This window comes from Desmodus rotundus, chromosome 4, assembly GCF_022682495.2.
Source record: "Desmodus rotundus isolate HL8 chromosome 4, HLdesRot8A.1, whole genome shotgun sequence".
NCBI lineage: Eukaryota > Metazoa > Chordata > Mammalia > Chiroptera > Phyllostomidae > Desmodus > Desmodus rotundus.
Genome location: NC_071390.1, coordinates 122,721,366 through 122,743,866, shown reverse-complemented (window position 1 = coordinate 122,743,866; position 22,501 = coordinate 122,721,366). Strand labels below are relative to the sequence as shown.

Sequence of the window (22,501 nt, the reverse complement as noted above, 5' to 3'; positions counted from 1 at the left end):
TGAATACAATAAATAGTGTGATATGATCTCGCATAGTTTAATTCAGTTGCCCAGGGAAATTATATAGATTTTGTTATCAGTCTAACTCACTGTTTTAATTGCAGTTTTTGAGTTGGCTAAATTTTAATATATATAATGCAGGATGATTATCATTCCTTTTATTGCTGATAAGGATATTGGTGGCAATATGTATAGGTTTTACCCTTTAGAATGAGACACTGATAAAAACACAGGGGAGAAAGGTGGAACACAATTTCCGCGACCTGCTTTTGCTAGCCAGTGTTCGAGAAGGAGCTCTGCTGCGCCACAGAGCAGAGCTCGATAATCTCTCAGGAACTGACACTGGGCCCCAGTCCCGGCATACGTAGCGCATTCTTTTTCTTTTCTCTGTCTACTCCTGCCTTGTTTTTCTTTCTTCCCTCTATTCTGATAATGATTTAGTCCCTCAAGTGGCACCTCTAGATAATGGTGGCACAGAGAACTAAAGAACTTGCTAATCCTATCAGAGATCATTATGTGGTAACTTAGCAAGATCAGGGGACTGACTGAATACTTACTTCAATCACTGAATACTTTAACCAGGGCTTGAAAAATTTTAAATATCAAGTTGTCTTTAAAAAGCAGGTCTTACATACATGGACCATGGTGTGCTGACAGCTTGAGGGAGGGGGAAACGGGTGCTGGGTAGAGGTGGGCAAAGGGGAAAAGTGGAGACAACTGTAATAGTGTCAACAATAAAAATAAGGGAAAATATAAATAAATAAAAACAATTACATTAAAAAGCAGGTAAATGTTTATAAATTACTGTGTGTTTTTGGTGTAAATTTTACTTTAGCCCTTATAAGAGTATTTATCTTCTGCTGTCCTTACGAGTGTTGATAACATGTTAGTTAGGTATGCTACATCTCCCTATTTTGAGAAATCTCTTCCAGAATAAAGTGAATTTATTTTACATAATTGAACAAAATGTTGCCAATGTGTCTTATGTGAAGGACTATTCCACCACATTTCTCTATTTTCTTCTCTGATGCTATTAACTATGCTTTTATTCTCAGAACAAACTTTGATGTTTTTTATAAATATACATACCCTCATTCCTCTTTCTAAACCTACTGCCTAGATACTCTTCCTTTCCTTGACATATTTCTGTGAGAGGTGAAGAGTCTTATGTTGTCATCTCTACTCCTATACTTCAACTCCAGTTCCAGGTGAACTGCTTTTAGGATATTTCTTTTTTTATTTTTAGTCAAAGCTCCTTATAAAAATCTACATACCCCAAGTCATATAAATTTTATTTTGAAATTTCGAAATCTTTCTAGTTGAAAACTTAAGAAACACCTTGGATGTGAAGACAACCTGTTTACTTCCTTCTTATCCCATATGGTTCAAGTCTTGACTCATGGCTCTCCATATAATACAGTCACATCCCACGGCTCTGTGCCATGTGCTGTTCGTGGCATTTGTCCTGAGTAATCTGGGAGCTAAGAAGGAGTAAGCTTAGCTTTGTAGTAGGTATACGTAAGATGAAGATTTTATCTGTATTAATTGAAATATAATCACTCATTGAGAAATAATTATTCATTTTACTTCTCAATTTGACTTTTAAAAATATTCAAAATAAGTATAATTTAGGAGCCAGAGACATAACTGAAAACATAGGCCAATGAATCAAACCTGGAACACTAACATATTTGTTGTTGTTGTTGCATCTAAGTGTCAAAATGGCAAACGTGCATAAGGAGACAATAACAAAAACTGACTTTGTCTATGGTGTTGCTGTTAATTTGTTTTTACTTTTTTATTCATCTTATAAGTAAATATTTTATTTTTAAGAGTAGAAATTTGTAATAAATTGTTACTAAATTGTATTCTCTATTATGGATTGAAAGTTTTTGTCCATTCAAATTCCCATATGGTGATCTTTGGAGATGGGTGTTTGGAAGGTAAATAAATAATGAAAGTGGAGTCCTCATGAATGAAATTAGTTAGTGTCCTTCCTTATAAAAAGTGACACTAGAGAGATACTCTCTTCCTTTTCACCAGGTAAAGATACAGCAAGAAGATGGTCATCTGCAAATCAGGAAAGGTTTCTCACCAGACGTCAAATGTGTCAACAGCTGACCATGTGACTTCCATCCTCAAGAATTGTGAGTAATACATATTTGTCGCTTGAGCCACCAGTCTATGATATTTTATTATAGCAGCCTGAGCAGACTAAGACCCGTCCCTTATCATTATGGATATTATAATGTTTATACATTATCATTAGTATTTGAATATATGGTAATAAGACTTCTCAATACAACCAAACTGGTAGGAATTCTTCTATAAAAAGGTAAAGATCTTACTTCATCTTGGAATTCACATGTATTTTAAAATTATTTTTGTCAGAGAATATTGCTTAAAACTCCCATAATTTCTATTTCTCTTCCTAAACTTGGCTGATTACAAGAGAAAACCATCATGATGTAGGAATGGAACAAATAAGAAATAGCTAAAGAACTTCTGGGGTAAATATTAGATCTAGTATCTTTGGCTTGCTTGTTTTAAGTAAAGATTCCATTACTACCTTGTTTTAAATTGATAATTTCTTGGATGCTTGAAAGAGCTAATAATTAAAGTTGTACTTTAGCACAAGGTTCATTAACTCAAACAAGAAGAGATAATGGAAAATGTGCTTCCTGTAGTTGGTTCACTTTTATCACTAAAATAGTTAAATCTGATTCTTAATGTTTGGAGCTAATGTTTAAAGCAGTGCATTATTTCTGATAATAGTTCAATGATTTTTATGACGAAATCATAGTAATTAGACAATATAGGATGAGGATCTGCAAAGAATGGACAGTAGGCAAGAAAATTAAGAAAAGGACACAGACAGAAAGAGGAACAATTCTAAAAAAAAAGACAAAACACTTAAAGCACTATAGAAAGTTACAAAATGGGAACAAAAACCAAAAATACATGTGAACAAGAAAAAGAAAGGAAATTGAATAGAAACAAAGACAAAAGAGAAGGAAATTGGCTTGTGATTTTTTTTTCAATTCTCAAGACTCAGGTTTCTAAAAAGCAAGCTCTAATTACCTGTCTTTGTCTCAGAGGCTTCCTTCTTCATTTCACCTACGAGTAAACAAACACACTCACCCCAGAGGAGTGTGCTAAATAGTTTTGTTATGATGTCTTTTTCATTAAATGAAGAGAAACACTTAAGATACATCATTCAAATAGTAAAATTATTTTTAAACAAAGTAATGCAAGAGAAATCTGATTATTTTATCTTCACTTTGAGTAGTCCATTGATGTGAATTTTATATATCAAAGATTTCAAACCCCTTCTCTTACGTCCAATTTTAACTATCTAGAGAAGTTCTTCTTAAGTATATAAGTTTATGGAAAATAAATTACAATTATTTACTCCTCTTATCTACCTTGAAATACATAATTATTTCTATACCTAGACCAGAATTGTTCTTACTCTAACAGAAGTATGAAGACTGTCATTCACAAGTAAAATTCTAAAACCTGCAAAACACAATTTTTACTTAGCATAAATATGTATTGATTTTTGAAAATAACAGTATATATGACAGTTCCAAAAGAGTAGAGATAACAATATCTATAGCTCAAAAGGCCAAGAATAGTTCCTTTTGCCATCAGATAGAGTGAAAAACCTCAGAATTCACAATTCTTGGAAAATTAGTTAGAGTTCCAAGTTTGCCTCTGTAATGGGGAAATTTTAAGCTAAGCACTGTTCTGTACCCCAATAATAATCCTTAAAACTCCAAAACAATCATAACTGGGGCCAGAAATTAAGATTACTATTTTGAGAATACTAAGTGTCCAGTGCCCATCAGATATAATTAAAATTATTAAACATGGCATAAAAAAGACGAGTTATATAGAAAGACAGTAATATTTAACCCACTTTTAACCAATTGAAACCAATCCAAAAATTACAGATATGATAGAATAGTAGTCAGTACGTTAAAATGATTATTATGACTATATTCTATATGCTTAAGTGCATGTTAAGTAGAAACATGGAAGATATAAAGAATACTCTGATTAAATTACTGTAGGTTAAAACTACAATGTCTGAGAATACACTGAATGGTGTTAATGGCAGCTTAGAAATTGCTAAAGAATGTATTAGTAAATTTGTGAATTTGAAGACATAAGTAAAAAGAGAAACTTTGTAAAAAATACCAGAAAAAAATGAAAACACAACAGAATAAAAAGCAGATCATTACAGAGCTCTGGGAAAGCTTCAAGTGGCCTAATACATTTGGAACTGGGGAACTCAAAAAAAGAAAGGAGACAACAGAAATAATATTAAGAAAATAATGAAAGACTATTTTCCAAATTTAAGTAAACAATTAAACAACAGATCCAAGAAAAATATATATGTCGACAACAGTTCCAGGGCCAAAGTGTGGGCTGTAAGGTTCTTGCCCTATATGTGGAATGCTGTAATATGCCCTGGGAGTAGCCCGTGACACATGAAAGTTATACATGATAAACACTAGTACAACAACTATTAACAGAAATAATTATAGATAAAATGTCAACAAAGCAGATTAAAAAAGAGTCATAAAATCTGTAAAAAAAGTCAAAAGTCTGCCTTTGACAAAACTGAATTGAATTAGAATTTAATGGAAAAATACTTCAAAATCTCCAAATATTTGAAAATTGAATAACACAATACAAAATGGTTCACAGATGTAATTAAAACAAATTAGAAAATAAAAGCATGACATTGATGTAAGTGAAATTCAGCTAAAAGAGTAGGGATATAATTTAGAACTAAATACTTATTTTAGAGGGGGAAAAATAAACCTCCAAATAAACGACTTTATATACCATCTAATAAACTGGAGTAAAGAAGAGCAAGTGAAACCCAAAGTAAGTAGGAGAAGAGAAATAATAATAAAAAAAAGCTTAATGGAAATCAACAAAAATAGAACACAGAAAAAAAAAAACCAACAGAAGAACAACATAAACCAAACTTTATGGAGTTCAATAATATTGATAAAGCTTAGTCAGATTGACCAGGAAAAAAATAGAAAAGTAACAAATTTGAAAAGCAGGAATGTCATTGTCATCACAAGAGTTGTTAAAAGTATAGTAAGGAAATATTATAAATAAATCCATGCAAATAAATTAAACAGGTTATATTGACCAATTTCAAGAAAGACACACACATTTATGTACTCTATTGGTTATCACTATTTAACAACTCTATGTCTATTGTTCCTGTGAATATAGCAGTAAGAATAAAATTGTTCTACTGCCATAAAGATTTTATTCCAATATGAGACAGACCATAATGATGATGATTAATAGTTGACAGATAGACAGATGACAGCAATAAGTATGCGTGTGTAATAGAGTGAGCTGAAAAGCAAGAGCATGGGCAATGGAATGGAGAGGACACTGATATTTCAGACAGAGTGGTCAAGAAATGGCCTCCTTGAGATTGTGATTTATTAGGAAGTTGCAAAACAGTTCATCTGGAAATTCCCTCCTTTTAGTATGTCCATAGTATAGTACAGATATTTACCTGATACCTTGGGACTAGCTGTGGTCTTGAACTCTAATTTTTTTGTTGCTTTTTTAGAAATTAGAGTTATATAGTAAAACAAAACAAACACTTCACAGTAAGTGTGGTTAGTAAAATCTGTGGATAACTTTATGTCATCTCAGGTTAGATTTTTATGCCATGCATTTTGGGGTTAGGTCAGGATTTTCACTAGATAGTCACAGAACAAACTAGCATCTATACGATCTTACTGAACACAGCTTGGAGACACTGGGCTGAGTTTCTGTCTTTATTTACCAGGTGCTAATGAGTATATAATAATGCATGGCCCCCTTGGGGCTGGAAAGAAAAAGAATGATTGTAAGAGACTGAGGAAACTAAAGCACACCAGGGAATAATTCTACCTATAGCTTATAAAATAAGTGCGATAGTAAAGAGTTAAGTTCTGGATCAAGAAAACCTAGGTTTTAAACTTGCCATCAACATTAATAAGATATGAGACCTTGAAAAGTTGGCCTAAACAATCTAAAATTCAGTTTAACTACTTGAAATATGGATGTAATAATACTGTTAAGAATGGTTATCCAAACTTAAAAACAAGGCTAAAAGGTGAATGGCTATATATGAACACCAGCCCACCAGAGGACACCTTAATTATTTAAACAATGTTCTTGCATCCCCTGCTTACTGCTTATTAAAGGCCTCAGAATCAGTGAACTTGCATGCTACTTATAGACTTTTGTCTGGTAAATGATTTATGTCCAGTAGAAAATATAACCTCAACGTTTATGGTTTACTATCTTGTAGGATATTAACCATATTAATGAGTTTTAAAACTAGTTTATCATTGTTATTATAATATTATTAGTTTAATGGTATACTACATAAGCACCCTGCTACATTCATCGTGCTGTTATAATCGCCAAGATATGGAAGCAGCTCAAGTGCCCATCAGTAGTTGAGTGAATAAAACAATTGTGGGACATTTACACAATGGGATACTACTCAGCTGTAAAAACAGAAGAAAATTTTACATTTTGGAATAGCATGGATGGACCTGGAGAACATTATGCTAAGTGAAATGTGCCAGTCTGAGAAAGATAAATACCGTATGATTTCACTCATATGATGAATCTAATGAACAGACTGAACTAACAGGTAAAATAGAGACAAACTCAGATAGCAAACACAGAGATGACAGCTATGGGGTGAGGGTGTTTAGGGAGTTGAAGGATCAAGCGCAAAGGAAAAAGGACTCATGGACATGGACAACAGAGTGGTGACTGCAGGAGGGAGGGAGGTATAAGGGAGATAAATGGTAATGGAAAAAATATAATACAAATTTAAAAAAAGAATTAGGTCATCTAGGAAATGATAAGCATTCATTAATTTGTATAGGTTTTATTACTACTATTATTTTTTCTTTAGAAATTGCCTTGTGAATTTAGTGTGTAATTGTTGCCAAGATGCACTTGTGTATCATGTTATTAAAGCTAAATATAATTATTCTTAAAGTTTCTCATATCTCAGCAAAAGATGCTCTAAGTGCTTCATAGCCTATTGGGTGACGAAAGCGGTGACCTTCCTTTCAGGGAAGAAAAGCTCTGGAACTGTATTTAATTTTGCCCATTTAGAAATTTCATATAGATTAAACCATGAAGAAGGATGTTAATTTTCAATTTCTAGGAAGCATTTTGCAGTCCTTTTTTATATCCAGACAACTCAACTCGTAGGACAGGAAGAAGGAAAAAAATACTGATTTTTTAGCATTGTATGCCCATTTTATAAATTTTGTTTTTATTTAATCTATACAACAACCATCTATGAAAGTTATTATCTCTATTTAAGGGATGGAAACAATGAGACTCAGGGATTTTTAAATTATTTTCTTGATGTCATAAAACCCATTTGTTCCAGAACTTATATTTGAATCATTGGCAACCTTCAAAGTTTTATTCTTCCATCAATATTTTACTACCTTTTAGAATGCAGAAATGTTCCCAAATGTTTTATTTCTCTGTTTTCAATTTCTGTGTTTGAAAATTAGAGACTCATGCTTTACATGAATTAGTATACAAGTCCTGTTGCCTTGAGACAGGAGAGACAAGAGTCTTTGTTTCCCTTGATATAAGTATCTCCCCCCGCCCCCCAATCAGATGAGCATTTCACACCTCATGCAAATAGGTGCCAACTAAAACCATTCATGGTTATTTCATCTGCATGTGGAATATATTCTTCCTTTGCTTCTTAGTGATTGACTGCATTTAACTTAAAAATTCAGATGAATGTTTGCAGATTATCTGGATAAGTCTCTGGCTTTCCTGATTATGTTACTAAGTATGAGGCATCCAGAAAATGATAAAATTTAAAAACGTATTTCTAAATAGCTCTGAAGTTTGTCTGTTCAAGAGAAACCTACGAGATAGCAACTATATATATACAACTTTCTTTAGCATTATTTTTGTCATATGTATATATGACAGATATGTATCATGTGTATATATTTCCATGGAAACTAATATTTATTCCAAATTTGTTACCCTGAGAATTCTGATGAGGTACTTTGGCATTAGAATATTCTCATTAATTGACTGAATAAAACACAATAAGAATTCAAGATAACTAATGAAACAAAAACAATTTTTCAAGCTTTTATTAAATTTGTAGTCAATCAAAATATAAACTCTCAAGGTCTAAAGACCAATGTCCCATTTACACTGATACTCAATTCAGTCACTGCATCTCTTGGATGTGGTCGTTAGGGTGGCATACCAGAGGTGCTATGGGTTGGGTAGTACATGGCCTTGACAAAGAAGGTGGCCCTCCAAACAGGAAGACAGATTTGGGTCTTATATATTTGTTACTTACCAGCTGCTTGACCTCAGTTTTGTCCTTGATTGTTAAGTGTATTATTTCTTATTTTAAAGACATAATTTATCTTTCCAGAAAGCAGAGATAGTAATCTGAGGGATAGTTGGAGAAAATTAAGTAAATTCTTCACATAAGTTACTTAAGAACTCTCGTAATTGTAAACTAAAATTAATATATTTAATAGCCATGCTTTATCCATATATAGGAACTGTTTTCCACCTTCTGTCAGTTCTCGTGGATAACATGAGTTAGAGCTGCCGACTGTCAGATTAAAGCATATTTTCATTCCCATCAGGTTTGTACTCAGTGAAAACTTATGAATTGCATAATTCAAACCCCAAATGGCAAGTCATTTGATTTATAGAATGAATAGTCTTGGTTCATAAGCAGCATTTCTACCTTTTGTTCTCTAGACAACAGCACATGCAAGACACCCCCAGAGTATTCGCTCTATTCTTTGTTTTTTAATCCACTGTGTGACTGAAGACCTGAATTAGTGGTTTTGTTATCATGAGATAACCCTGCAGTTGCATTGAATAACTGCTCACTATTGTAGTTAGTAATTGCCACTGTGTAAATGCAGATAATACTTAGCTACTTTTAAAGATAGTCTTGTACTTAAGCATGCCGCAGATCTGTAAATTGGCAATCCTCAGATGGGGGTCATAATCATAAACTCATAGTTTGCACATGCAATTTAAGAGAATTTATTTTAAATGATCACTTTGTTTTTGTTGTAGACTGCCAAATGGTTCAGTCTTTTGGTTTAAGTTCTATTATTTAATGTTTAATTTCAAATAATGCTAGCATGGGAAATAAAATTTCCATGTGTTTATGATAAGCTGTAGCACATAATACTTAAAAGTTTGAGTTCTACAGTTGGATTATTTGGCTCAAATCTCATATTTTCTTCATATTGGCTATGACCTTGGGCAAAATACTTAACCTCTGGAGAGTCTAAACCCATAAAATGGGGATAATAAAACCAGTTACTTTGTAATTTAGACTTTATGAGAATAAATGAGTTCATATATTGAAATTATATTGAACACTGCCTGAAAGAATAATTGCTTAATAAGTGTTATCTTATCCATCAAATGAGGTTACATATTTTATAAATTAAGACATACTGAAAAAAATCTAATAAGCTGGGCTACCAGGCTATAAAGACTATAAAAATTAGGTTCTACTCTTGGCCTAGAATTTGTATAAGATAATTAGGTTGTTTTAAACCTCCCTTTTCTCTGATTTTAATAGCATATTATTATGTACTCAGCTTATCTCATGAGTTACTTAAGATGGGTTATATAGTAAACATGAAATCTGTTAACATTTTGAAAATGTTTCTGTCTTCCATAATATTAAACAAGTGAAATGATTACAATATCTTTGATGGTGTTTTTAAAAACTATATCTTAACATACATATTTTCTAAGATAAAATTTAAGACCAACTCATGTAAATGTAAACAATAACCCGGTCAAACATTAGCTGTGTATATACCAAATTCCAGACATTATATAATACATTTTACATGTATTATTTTTATTGTCTAATCTGTAACATCAAGTTGTAGCAAGATGGTGTAACATCAGCAATATAGAGTTCTCCTCATTTAATTCATAATATTATCAACATGTATTTCATCAGTATTCACATTTTACTAATGAGAAAACTGAGGCCTAGAGAAGTTAAGTAATTTGACCAAAGTCACAATGCTAGTAATTCACAAAATCTGGAATTTTAGTTTACTTTGGTTTTATGCTTGAGCTCAAGCTCTTACCACAATGAGATGCTATTTCTCCACTCAAGAACTTCACCCACCATGCAGGGTTCTTCCTTAAAGTATAAATATATTAATGAGAAGTCTTTGTTGTGTTTTACGGCAACCCCTGAGATGACAAGCGCTTCTGCAAAGAATACTTGATGGTAGATCTGGATAAAAATCTTTAGCCTCCAGAGGCACAGACAGAACAAATAGTGTAATGGAATGAGGATAGCTAGTCTTGTAAATACATTATCTGAGCTTTTTTTTTTTTTAATGAGAAAAATGACAGGAGGCAGAAAGCAGATACAAATACTAGATTTAATGTTATAGGAACACAACTTGAAAAAGAAATACGGGTCTGATACTTGGGAAACAAAAGTTTGACTTGAAATGACAAAAATAAGAAGAAAGAAAAGAAAAGAGAAAAACAGTGAATTGAGCCTGAGGCGACTGTTCTGCAAACACAATGGCATTTGTTATTCGACATTCCAAGGTGGAAGTTCTCTGGGGCATGGTGCAGTGGGCTGGTCTCAGAGTCCAAGTACACTGATTTCGTGACCTACCTATTTTAAAGTTTGTACCAGACCAAGTAAAGCCATTAGTGCTTTTTACAATTTTAATCACTATTATTATCTTAACGTATTATTATAATTCATATTGTTGTTAGCAGAATTCATCACCAATTCTAATACTCCAAAAATATATTTCTAAGTACCTCTTACCCCATGGAGGCACTATTTTTGTAAAGGAGTAGAGGAAAGGAGAGTTAATCTTTTTAAGCACCTCACATTTGTTAACCACTGATGATAGGGTAGAAATCAAACTTTCAAGGTCCTTCTAAGCAGGTTATATTGTGTTTTAAGGGTGGGGTGGTAAAATACTTAAGTAATGAATAAATAAATAGATTTAGGTGTTGTAAGATGATGTAGCAGACTACGATTTGGCATTTCCACTTGAGCAGAGAACTGAGGAAGTAAATTTTTTGAATATTTGTGGGAAAATGTTCCTTTCAGAAGAAATATCAGGTTCAAAAGCCAAGTTAGGAATGCGATTGGTGACTGCTATAGATTGAATATTGTGTCCCCCTCCAAATACATGGATTGAACATTAAATTCTACTCCCCAATTTGATGATAGTAGGACACGGGGCCTTTTGGAGGTGACTAGGTCATAATGTGGAGATCTCAGGGATGAGATTAGTGTCCTTACACCAAGGTCCTCCAGACAGCTCCTTGGTCCCCCACCGTGTGAGGACACAATGAGAAGACAGCCGTCTACGAACTGGGAAGCAGGCTGTAAACACACGGAGTCTGCCTGTGTCTTTCTCTTGGACTTCTGAACCTCCAGAAATCTAAGGAATAAATTGTTGTTGTTTAAGCCATTTGGACTGTGTAATTTTGTTCTAGCAGACTTAATGAACTAAGACATTTTTCCAAAAGACATTAAGGAGACTTTTTGTACTTGATTGTGGAAAATGAGAGTCTGGCAGAATAGGAGTTTAGAAAAGGAGGCAAGAGAAATCATGTTGGTCTTGCCTCCTAGAATCAGAAATTTGGATATTATTCTAGTTAATGGCCAAATATTGGTATGAGTCCTATAATTTATGAGTTAGTAAATTCACAAGCATTTGGATGGGTTGTTTGGATTAGATGTAGATAAAGTAGATAAGGAGAGCAGTGAGGATGTTGATACAAGATCCTTGTCAAAAACTAATGATGACAAGGAGGACATACAGAGGGCCCAGAGACATATGAAAGGATGCTCAGCATCACTAGCCATCAGAGAGATGCAAATTAAAACCACATTGAGATACCACTTCACACTGGTCAGAAAGGCCACCGTAACCAAATCCACAAACAATAAGTGCTGGAGGGATTGTGGAGCAGAGGGAACCCTAGTGCACTGTTGGTGGGAATGCAAACTGGTGCAGGCTCTGTGAAAAACAGTATAGAATTTCCTCAAGAAACTATAAATGGAATTGCCTTTTGACCAGCAATTCCACTGCTGGGTTTATAAACCTTAAGAATCCTGAAATACTAATTCAAAAGAACCTCTGCACCCAATGTTCATAGCAGCACAATTTATAATAGTCAAGTGGTGGAAGCAGCCTAGGTGCCCATCGGTAAATGAGTGGATCAAAAAACTATGGTACATTTACACAATGGAATACTAAGCAGAAGAAAGAAAGAAGGAGCTCCTACCCCTCACGAAAACATAGATGGAACTGGAAAGTATTATACTAAGTGAAGTAAGCCAAGTGAAATACCATATGACCTCATCTATAAGTGGAGCATAATTAACAAAATAAACTGACAAACAAAATATAGCCAGAGACATTGAAATCGACAACAAACTGACAGTAACCACAAGGGAGGGGAGAGGGAAATAATGAAGGGAAAGGGAGGTAAATGAACATGAATGAGAGACCCATGGACAGAGCCAAGGGGAGTTGGGATTGAGGGAGGGACGTGGGCATGGGTAGGGCAGGAGAAAGTGGTGGTGGGAAAATGGAGACAATTGTATTTGAACATCAATAAAAAAAAAGGAAAAAAGGGAAAAAATCCTAATGATGAATTGGAATAAGCTTGTGAATGTGAGCTTAGAGATATACGTCAGAAAGAAGAAAGGATTTGGTGATTGAATACTTCTGGCGATCTTAAGGGAAAAAAGAATTTTGATCTAAGAAACAGAATGAATAGAGAACACATTTATTAGAAAGATAAAATTTGAAGTAAGCATATTTTGAAAGTAGATATAAATAACTGTTTTGTAAATTTCAAGTTTGATGTACCTTTTATATGTTTCTGAAGTGTTGAATAAGTGTTCGGAGATACAATCCTAGGTCAGATCAAGTTCAGATCTAGGCTAAAAAATTTTTGAGAATCATAGTATAATGTAATGTAATCAGTGTCATAGTGAATGTTTGGCCAAATAATTTAATAATTCTGGCTAGTTCAGGGACAGTTTTACAAAGAAAGTATCTTTGAAAAAAAGTTTTCAAGGGAAAAATTATTTATTGAGCAATTATCGTCTGCCAAGCCCTTTATATACACTATTTTTTCTCAATGATTTAAACATTATGAAGACATTGAGATAGTGATAACACATCACTACAAAAGGCAAGTAATTATAAAAACCTGGTTCTTTTTGAGTTGACCTCAATGTCCCCTCCTCTTTCTATTATGTGAATCCTGAGTTTTTCCCAAAAGAGGAGAGAGAAGGGTCAAGAACAGAGAAAGCACTAGGACAAATGCACAGCAGGAGATGGAGCACAATCTAATTTAGGAAGAGAACCCTCTGTGAGCTGAACTGTGGGTATGTGTAGGGTTGGGGCATGTTAGGAGGTTGGGGTGCAGGCTGGGGCCAAGAGATGAAACCTTTGCATGGCTTGTCAAAATATTTCTCCCTGATTCTATACAAAATGAGGGACCATTGAAGACTCTACGATGGAGTATAAAACTATCCAGTTGGGGTTACAAAAGATTGAACCTATAGTGACAGCAAGAAAGTATAGCAGTCTGCATTTCTTTTTTAGATATGATTTAATTGAAATAACTGTATGTTATAATAAAATAGATGGCTTGGAAAAGTCAAAAATTCACAAGTAGTTATTTATACCAAGTAACATTATAAATTCCCAAGCAGTTTAACCTGAAAATTTCTTAGAATGTGGTTTCTTCAGTTTTTAGGTATAATCATTCTTAACAAAGCACATAAAATTCTAAAGACTGTTATATGATTTATTATAACTGTAAGAATTGTGATACTTGTTCATCATGTCATTATAATATATTATAATTGTATAGCATTTAGGAGATCCTGCAGATAAAATCAGACAAATTTCCAGAAATCTGATATTTTTAAAGAAGTGGTAACACACAGTCTTTGGCATATCTTCTATAAACATCACACTAATATGGATAATGTCATATCATCTATGGATGCTTAAAATGTTTGGATGTGCTATTTTGTATATATATGTATATTTTATAAAGCCTCTTGAAGCAGTGATCACTCACTGTTTTCCACCTCTATGTACTGGGAATACAGATGAATAAACCATTTCCTACACTTGAGCTGCTATCACATTCGCATACTTGTTTTCAAACTCTGAAAGGAACACTTTTATTCTTTAACAAAACTGCCTTTAAGGTGTACATAGGGTTGTTTAATGATTAAGATGGGAAGAGAGACTCTTCAGTATTCTATATTGGACTTAACTCTTTTAGTGGATCTTAAAAGAATTTCACTCTCTGACAAAGATAAAAAATACTAAGAGTAAAAATAGGATATCGTCTTATTTTAAATTTACTAATTGAGAAAATACTTATTAGCTGTCAAATTAATTTGAATCTGTGTATCTCAATGATAATCATAATTCTCACATCCCCACTTGTTTTGCTTACAAATACACAGAAACACACAGACACACATGCACAAATCTTGAAGAAGACAGGCAGATCACCTAATAGGGTGAGGTACATCAGCAATAATACTTTTTAATTATTATTTTAGCAGTGGAGAGTCTCTGAATACTAATTGTATAGCTCTCACCCTTAACCAGAAGATCCTTATTTTACCAGCGTTGCTCTTCTTCCACTAGATGTCAGCTCTACTCTAGCACTTTAGGATGCTCAAACAAAGCAAAAATGCCACCTACATCTGTTCTACTTACTGTATTTTCCAGTAGAAATTTACTGGTTAATTGATAATAATCCTAATAAAGTATGGCTCACTAATGACAATAAGAAAACCACTAACTAGGGTGAGAAGCTTATTCAAAATAAAACTTTAAATTTATTTACAAATACAATGTCTCCAAAACTATTTTCTAACATTCAGTCCTTTCTCTTTTGTTACAGTTAAATCATTATATAAAATTGTAATTATTTTATGCATTTTATAACCCAGGGTCTGTCATTGATTTGAAGGTATTCAGAATGGTTACAAGCTTCTTTCAAGCAAAATTTATTGGAAGCTGTGAAGGCAGATCACAAAGGCTTAGAATATTTAAGGGTGTATTTACCATTTGCCTTGAATTACTTTTCTGGCCTTGTGAAGGGACTGAAATGACTGGAGTGACTGTAATAAGAGTGATTTTTCTGCCAGGTTGAGAGCAGAGTGATGGGCAGCCAAGGAATGTCTGAAGTATTCAGGAAATGCTGGGTGACCTTCAGATTTGCTTCCCAATTAAAAAGAAAATACTATTCAAAGGGATAAAAGGAAGAAACAGTGAAAAGAGCAGTATAGCAGAGCAACATGATGAGGATTTAAAATGGGCTCAACACCAACATGGACTAAAGAGTAATATTCCCACTTAGGTTTCTCCTCTTCTAAAGAGTTTTGTCCAAGAGGTACAGATGTGTGAAAAATCTGATAGCTGGAGGGTCAAAAACATCACAGAGAAAGGAGCATTTCTTTAACAATACTAAAAGTGCTTAGAAGGCCATCTTTGTATCAAATATATTGTCTTTTTGTATTTCCTTCATTTCTATCTTGATCAATTTTGCTCTTTCCATTTATTTTTAGTTATTGCCTCCTTAACTTCTATAATTTCTCACACTTTTTAAACTTGTTGGTTTCTCCACATATGAGAAATTGGTTTTCTCTAATTTATTTAGATAATTATATTTACTTATATTTGTCATGTTTTTATATGTACACTTTAGTTTTAAAGTAAAGAACCATTTGAGGAAGAAATAATGTGTAGGTATATCAGATCAAAGGTTGAGCATTTATGAACTCAATTTATTGTTGTTTGTGAATAAGTAATTCCCTGAGAAAAGGCCATGCCCTTGGGAAGTTACCAGAGCTTTCAAACTCTTCGGGCTAATTCAGTGTTCTAAGAAGTGATTTAGTACAAAATATACAAAAATATCATTGCGACAGATAAAATTCAGTTTTAAATGTAGGTATAAAGCATTAAAGTATAACACTGACAGAATAAATAATTCTTATCCCTCAAAATCTATATTTCTTGCTTGATGTTATTGTTCCTTTTCTAAATTTTTAAAATAATTTTCTGCTTGGTCATGATTCCTGCATCAGGAATTTTGTACAACGGTGCAGGTATCTAAATACATGTGTTACAATATAGATTGACAGGCCACAGAAGCTGAGGACATGAGACAAATGCACCCTTTACTGATACTTTTTGCATGGCTAGTAGTATGTTCTTGCAGCAATTATTTACTACACAATTTTCCCTCAGGTGTCAATCATTCGTAATCTACTACTTTCATGTAATTTTATAGAACTTCTTATCGTATTATTAAAAGGGCATTTTATTTCTCTAGGCTTGGGAATTTTCAAGTGTCCAAATTTCTCCATGGCTACAAGATTTGAACATGTTAAAGATGTCATATTTAGATTTTTTAGAGGAGTTTAAACAGCATTTATTAAGAAGCATCTAAACAAGACAGAATGACAAAGAATAGCACCTTGGCTTCCTAATTTAGTTTGAGCCTTGATACATTGCTTTCTCTCTCTAAGCATGTAGGTACAAGAGATAAAGATTGTTGTTAAGGATTTGAGAGTATTTAAAGCAGGCATTACTAGTAGAGTAGTTGTTCACAGGATGTTAACAGGATTTAATAAACTGCAACAAGAGAAACATCTTACCTTAGACTTCCAGAAAACCATGAAAATAATTATTAAATAAAAGATTTATCATGTTTCTAGATAACTTCTCAAAATTATTAAACCAAATATCATATTTAGCCAGATTAAAAGATGTGGTATGGCAACTTCCAGAAGGATATTAACAGCAAACAAACAAGATGTATTTTTTCCTCTATATGTTAAATGTCAGTCTCTCTCCCTGCATTTTACTCAAATGACCATGCATTCTTTGGTCTTAAAGAATTTAATTTCCTCATGTCTTTGCTACTCCTGGGTGACATTTACATTACTACATAAGAAAAGTCTTACTTTCCCATGGTGTTCATATCATCACACCTTTAACTTGCTAATTGATTATTTTTCTTCCCCACAGTTTACAAGCTGTATAAGAGCAGAGGCTTTATCCTCTTGTTTACAATAGCATGCCCAGTGTTTAGAAAAATAACCACCATATAATAGATTCAAATAGGCAACCTTGATTAAATGCAATTCTTTAATCACTCCCCTTTGACTTCCATGCAGCCTAAATGAGCTGAAGGACACCTGAAACCTGAAGATTATTCTCAATTAAATCCATTAGTACCAAACATACACTATATTCCCCCTTTAGTCCTTTCACTCTTCCACTGTTTTATAAGACCAGGTTTTTAATGTCCTTCCTCTTCAAATCTCTAGTACCTCCTTTTCCAGAAAAGATAAATCAATCTTACCTGGAGGTTGCATTCTTTAGGTGTAAATTTCCTTTTATAGCAGGGGTTCTCAATGTAGAGTTCATGGAACAGAAGCATGGATGGAATTCAGGGGTCATTCTACAGTAAAAAAAATTAAAAAAAAACTTTTGTATTTTTACTTACTGAACGTAATGTCTTTTAATTTTGCATATTGAACAATCTACCACAAACAGTGTTAGTTCTGACTAAATATTTTTATCATTTATATCATCTAATATTACAAAAATATCTTTTATACTCACCACCATGTTGAAATTAGAGTAAATATTAAACTTTCCCTACATATCATGTTTAAATGTTAAGAACTCTTGCTTTAGAGTAAGGCTTTTTTTGGTCAGTTTATTAATGTTCACTGTTTTATATTGCTTTTATCACCATCTCTGCCAACCTTTTGTAGTCTGACTTTTGCCCATACTACTCTATAAATCAGCTTTGTCATAATCACTGATAACATGCATTTGCTAATTTCAATAATCAAATCTGAATCTTCTAAGCTGAAAAAGCATTTGTCACTATCTCATCTTTGAAACAATGCTTTCTCTTCCAACATCACACTCCCCTGTTTTCCTCCTGTCTCACTGGTTACTTATATCTGAGTTTCCTTTGCAAGCTCATCTTCATAAACAGAACTCCATAATTTGGGGCACTGCAGTTCTTAGTGCGTATATCTCTTTTTTTTGTTTTTCTTCTTTAGTTGTCAGCATTTAGATGACTTTAAGTAGACTAAGCATTGATGATTCCCAAATGCATACCTCTTCAGGATCTCTCACCTCAACAACAGATTACTATTTCAAATTGCCTCCTGCATTTTTAATACATGTCTCAAAAAAAACCCCATCCAAAATTAATCTGCTTCCCTCTCCCCACCCTCACCCCCAACTTCCAAACTCCTTACATAGTCATTCCCATCTCAGTTATGGCAAATCTCTTTTCAGTTGCTCATTCTTCACTCCTCTCATATTTCACAACTAATTTATCAGCAAATCTTGACAGTTCTACAATAAGAATATTGACCACTTCTCAATTTCTAAAGAGCTATTATACTGGATTAAGACACAACTTTTTGTCCCTGTCTGGGTGGCTCAGTGGATTGAGTGCTGGCCTGTGAACCACAGGGTCATTTGTTCGATTCCCAGTCAGAGCACATGCCTTGGCTATAGGCCAGATCCCTGGTGGGGGGCGTGTGAGAGGCAACCATACATTGATATTTCTCTCCTCTTTCTTCCTCCCTTCTGCTATGTCTAAAAGTAAAATAAATAAAATCTTTTAAAAAAGACACAACTTTTTGTAGCCTGAGTTACTATAAGAGTCCACTAACAATCTCTCCTTCCAATATATTCTCAAGACAGAAGTCTAAGTAACTATGTACAGTAGAAAGTTAAATCATGTTATATCTCTTCTCAACTTTTCAATGTTGTTCATCTCACTTAGGAGGAAAGTAGAAAGCCAATATGTATTTGGTTGCCCCCATATATCTGTGACAGCTTCTATTAAATTCCTTCCAGCTCATTTTGCATGAGCTGTACTAAGCTTGTTCTCTCAACAAACATCTATATCTCTTTCTCAGGATGTTTTTACTTACTTTCTTATGTCTCAGGAAAATTATGATTCTATATCTTTGTGATTTGCTTACTTACATCCAGTTTTTATTAAACATCCACTTCTAGTAAGGTCTTCTTTAGCCACCTTATTTATATATGGACAATTGCTGTCCTCTCCATTTCTATGTTTTTATCTATTTATTTATCTTTGTGCAAATTATTACCATCTAACATATGTTTTACCTACTGTGTTTAATATTGGCTCCTCCCTGTGGCTCTAGAATATTACTCTATGATTGAAATGACTCTGTCTATTTTCCCCTAGACCTAGAATATTATCTGATAGTAATGGTCACTCATTCTTTTTTCAACATAACAGGATAAATGAAAGAATAAATAAATACAATTTTACCATATATCTCTTCATTTGTCTATTTTAATCATCTGTTTTCAGAAAGTAAAATGAAAAATAATAATTACCACAGAAAGAAATGAAGACAGAATAAAGCAATGCTATATTGTTTGTCTCAAATAATGTAGTTTTACTTTTTAAAGACAACCACATACAGTTGAAATGTCTGTCCCTATTCAGTGTATATGTCATACCACTCTTTAAACTTTCAAAACAATTAAGGGCATATCTTTTATCAAAAAGAAGTTTAAAATAATAAACAAATAAATATCAATCATACATACTTTTACACATTATATCTGATTTCGAGGCTATCTTCTCATAGCTCTTATTAATTGTACTTCATTGGTATTGTTTGACAATTCAAGGAACAATTTATTTATTCTTCATTCATGTTTAATTAAAGAAGATAATATTTAATTTTGCCTAGATAAATTTATTAAAATTTATAGAACTTTTATATAGTTCTAAATTCAGATACCTATACAACTAACTGGAAAATGTTCTTAAAAATGCAGATCTTAATTTTGAATTTTTCTAGGCAACTTTATACTCTATTTGTCCGTTAACAAATAACATTCTTAAATTAGTAACTTTGTCCAAACACATTTTCCAAAGTAAGTTTGAAAAATGTAATTTGACTTTTTATGATTTTAAATTACTTTCAGGAACTATATAAATATTTTCTCTGCCATGTATTCACTAATTGTGTTGCTTTTTAAATTACTTTTTTTAAAAACAAATGTTTCTTGTACATTATTACAACACTGATAAATATATTATTTCAAGGCTGATTTTGACTTTTTATAGTACATTTTCTAAGAAAATATTAAATTACACAGCAAATCATTTATCTTGTTTAATTGGAGAGAAAATGTCATTGCATGTTCCTGGCAGTTAAAATGAAATTAATAAAAATATTATTTTGAATTTCTCTCTTTACTAATTGTGAGCAGAATTCTATATCTTCATTATATTAAACACATACTTGAAAAATATATTAAAAGCTTAATACTTTGGTGAAGTTTTTTATATGACATTGCCTTACCTAATTGTACTGATCTGAAAATATACAAAGGATATAATTCACAAATAGACAAAGAACAGCTTTACCCATAAACAGATTAGGTCTTTACAGGGAAATATAAATTGTGAAGTAAAATCTAAGGTTAAAAATTATCCAATGAAGTTAAATCAGATCTTTGATCATTTTGCTTGTCACATTAGGCTTTCTTTTAAATGGAAATGTTCCCAAATATAATTGTTCACAGACACTTTAATGTAAATCATGATAATGGTAAAAAATATATAAATTATACAAAAATTGCAATAATGATGAAATAGAAAATAAATCACTTAAAATGATTTTTCCTATGTCAAGAGAAAAGAGTCAAGAAATGCACTATATAATTATATGAGCATAACAAGGTGATGAAGAGGGGGGAGATAAAAGGCAGGAACTCTCCTGCAGAGGGATGCTCGAACTTTTGCCTCCGTCTAGGAAAAGCTTAAATGTAAAGCCTCATTCCCATGTATTGGTGGTTACTGGGAAAAATATATTTTCAAACAATTAAAGAGGAGAAAGCACTCTCAAACTTATTTTACAAAGTCAACATTACCCTGACACCAAAGCCAGATAAGGGCAGTTCAAGAAAACTACAGGCCAATGTCTCTCAAGAGTATATTTAACACATGCAATTCTCCATAAAATGTTAGCAAACTAAACTCAAAAGGGCATTGAAAGGATCATACACCCTGCTCAGGTAGGATTTATTCCTGGGATGCAAAGATAGTTCAACACACTCAAGAAAATAAATGTGATAAACCACATAAATATTATAGAATGGTTGAAAATCATATGATGATCTCAATGTATACAGAAAAAGCAGTTGACAGAATGCAAAATTATTAAGAACACTTCAGAATTATTTTAAGTGAAAATGTTGTAGCCATGTGTAAGAGTGTTGTATTTCTGTAGGTTTTCCCCTGACAGAAGCAAAATATCCACAAATGTTTCTTTGGAGAGACCCCTGGGTGAGATGTTCTGTTTGTGGTGGAGTCAAACACTGCCTCACTAATGCATAGTCTCCCTGAATCTAGCTCTATGCTCAGTTGCGTGAGGTTCACCGTGATTAACACTCTGCACCCCATCCTCTAAGGCTAAAAATCTCCTTGTGGAGAAGTTATACTCACATAAATTATTCAACAATATTAATTAAAATTTGATAAAGTACTAGCTTGAATGATGTACTGGCATAGATAGGCATATAAAGATGGCAGATATTACATAGAGTATGTGATAAGAGCAAGTAGCCAGAAAACTTCTTAAGAATCAATTGTTCTCACTATACTTTGTTGTGGAACTGCCCTTGACTATATACTATGGAATTACAAGGTAACAGTGGATGGGTGGTAGTAAACAGGTGGGGAGATGATAAGATTTATGTATTTATAATAGACAGAAATATACAGAGAGGGAGACCCAAAAGAACTCTAAGTGTGGAATGCTATAATGAAGGCAGATTATGGAAAACCTTGTAATCTAGAGGCCAGTATTTAAATTTCATTCAGAAAGCAATAAGAAGCCAAGATATTTTCTTTAGCTAAGTTATGAAGTATAACTTTTAAAAAGTCATGACTTAGTAAAAATAATACCTATTTTTAAATAATATTTTCTATGGGCCAGACACCATATAAGTGCCTTCCATTTATTATTTCACTTATATGTGCAACAAATATATGAGCAAGGTATTATATAAATACCATCATTCCTCTGGAAATGACAACTCTGCACCACAAAATTTTAACTATTTTTAAAACCACACGGTTTTAAGCTGCAAGGCTGATGCCCCAACCCAGACATTCGGTCTCCAGGACCCATGTTCTTCCTGTGCCACACCACTTCAATACTGACTTTTGAAAGTCAAACATTTAAGAAAATAGCAGCTATTGCATTCAATCAAGATCCTATATTCTTATTATTAGCCCTTTTTGTCACATACCTAAGCTTCTTAAAAAACTT

General features: G+C 33.0%; 1 long non-coding RNA gene across 2 annotated transcripts in view; it reads left to right on the top strand.

Moving 5' to 3' along the window:
- Window positions 1–22,501, top strand: part of LOC123478677 (uncharacterized) — a 59,327-nt gene that overhangs the window by 7,379 nt on the left and 29,447 nt on the right. For both annotated transcript variants that reach the window (XR_008426747.1, XR_006653961.2), the window contains exon 2: window positions 2,044–2,147. This is a non-coding gene — a long non-coding RNA (uncharacterized lncRNA). The remainder of the gene's footprint in view (window positions 1–2,043; window positions 2,148–22,501) is intronic.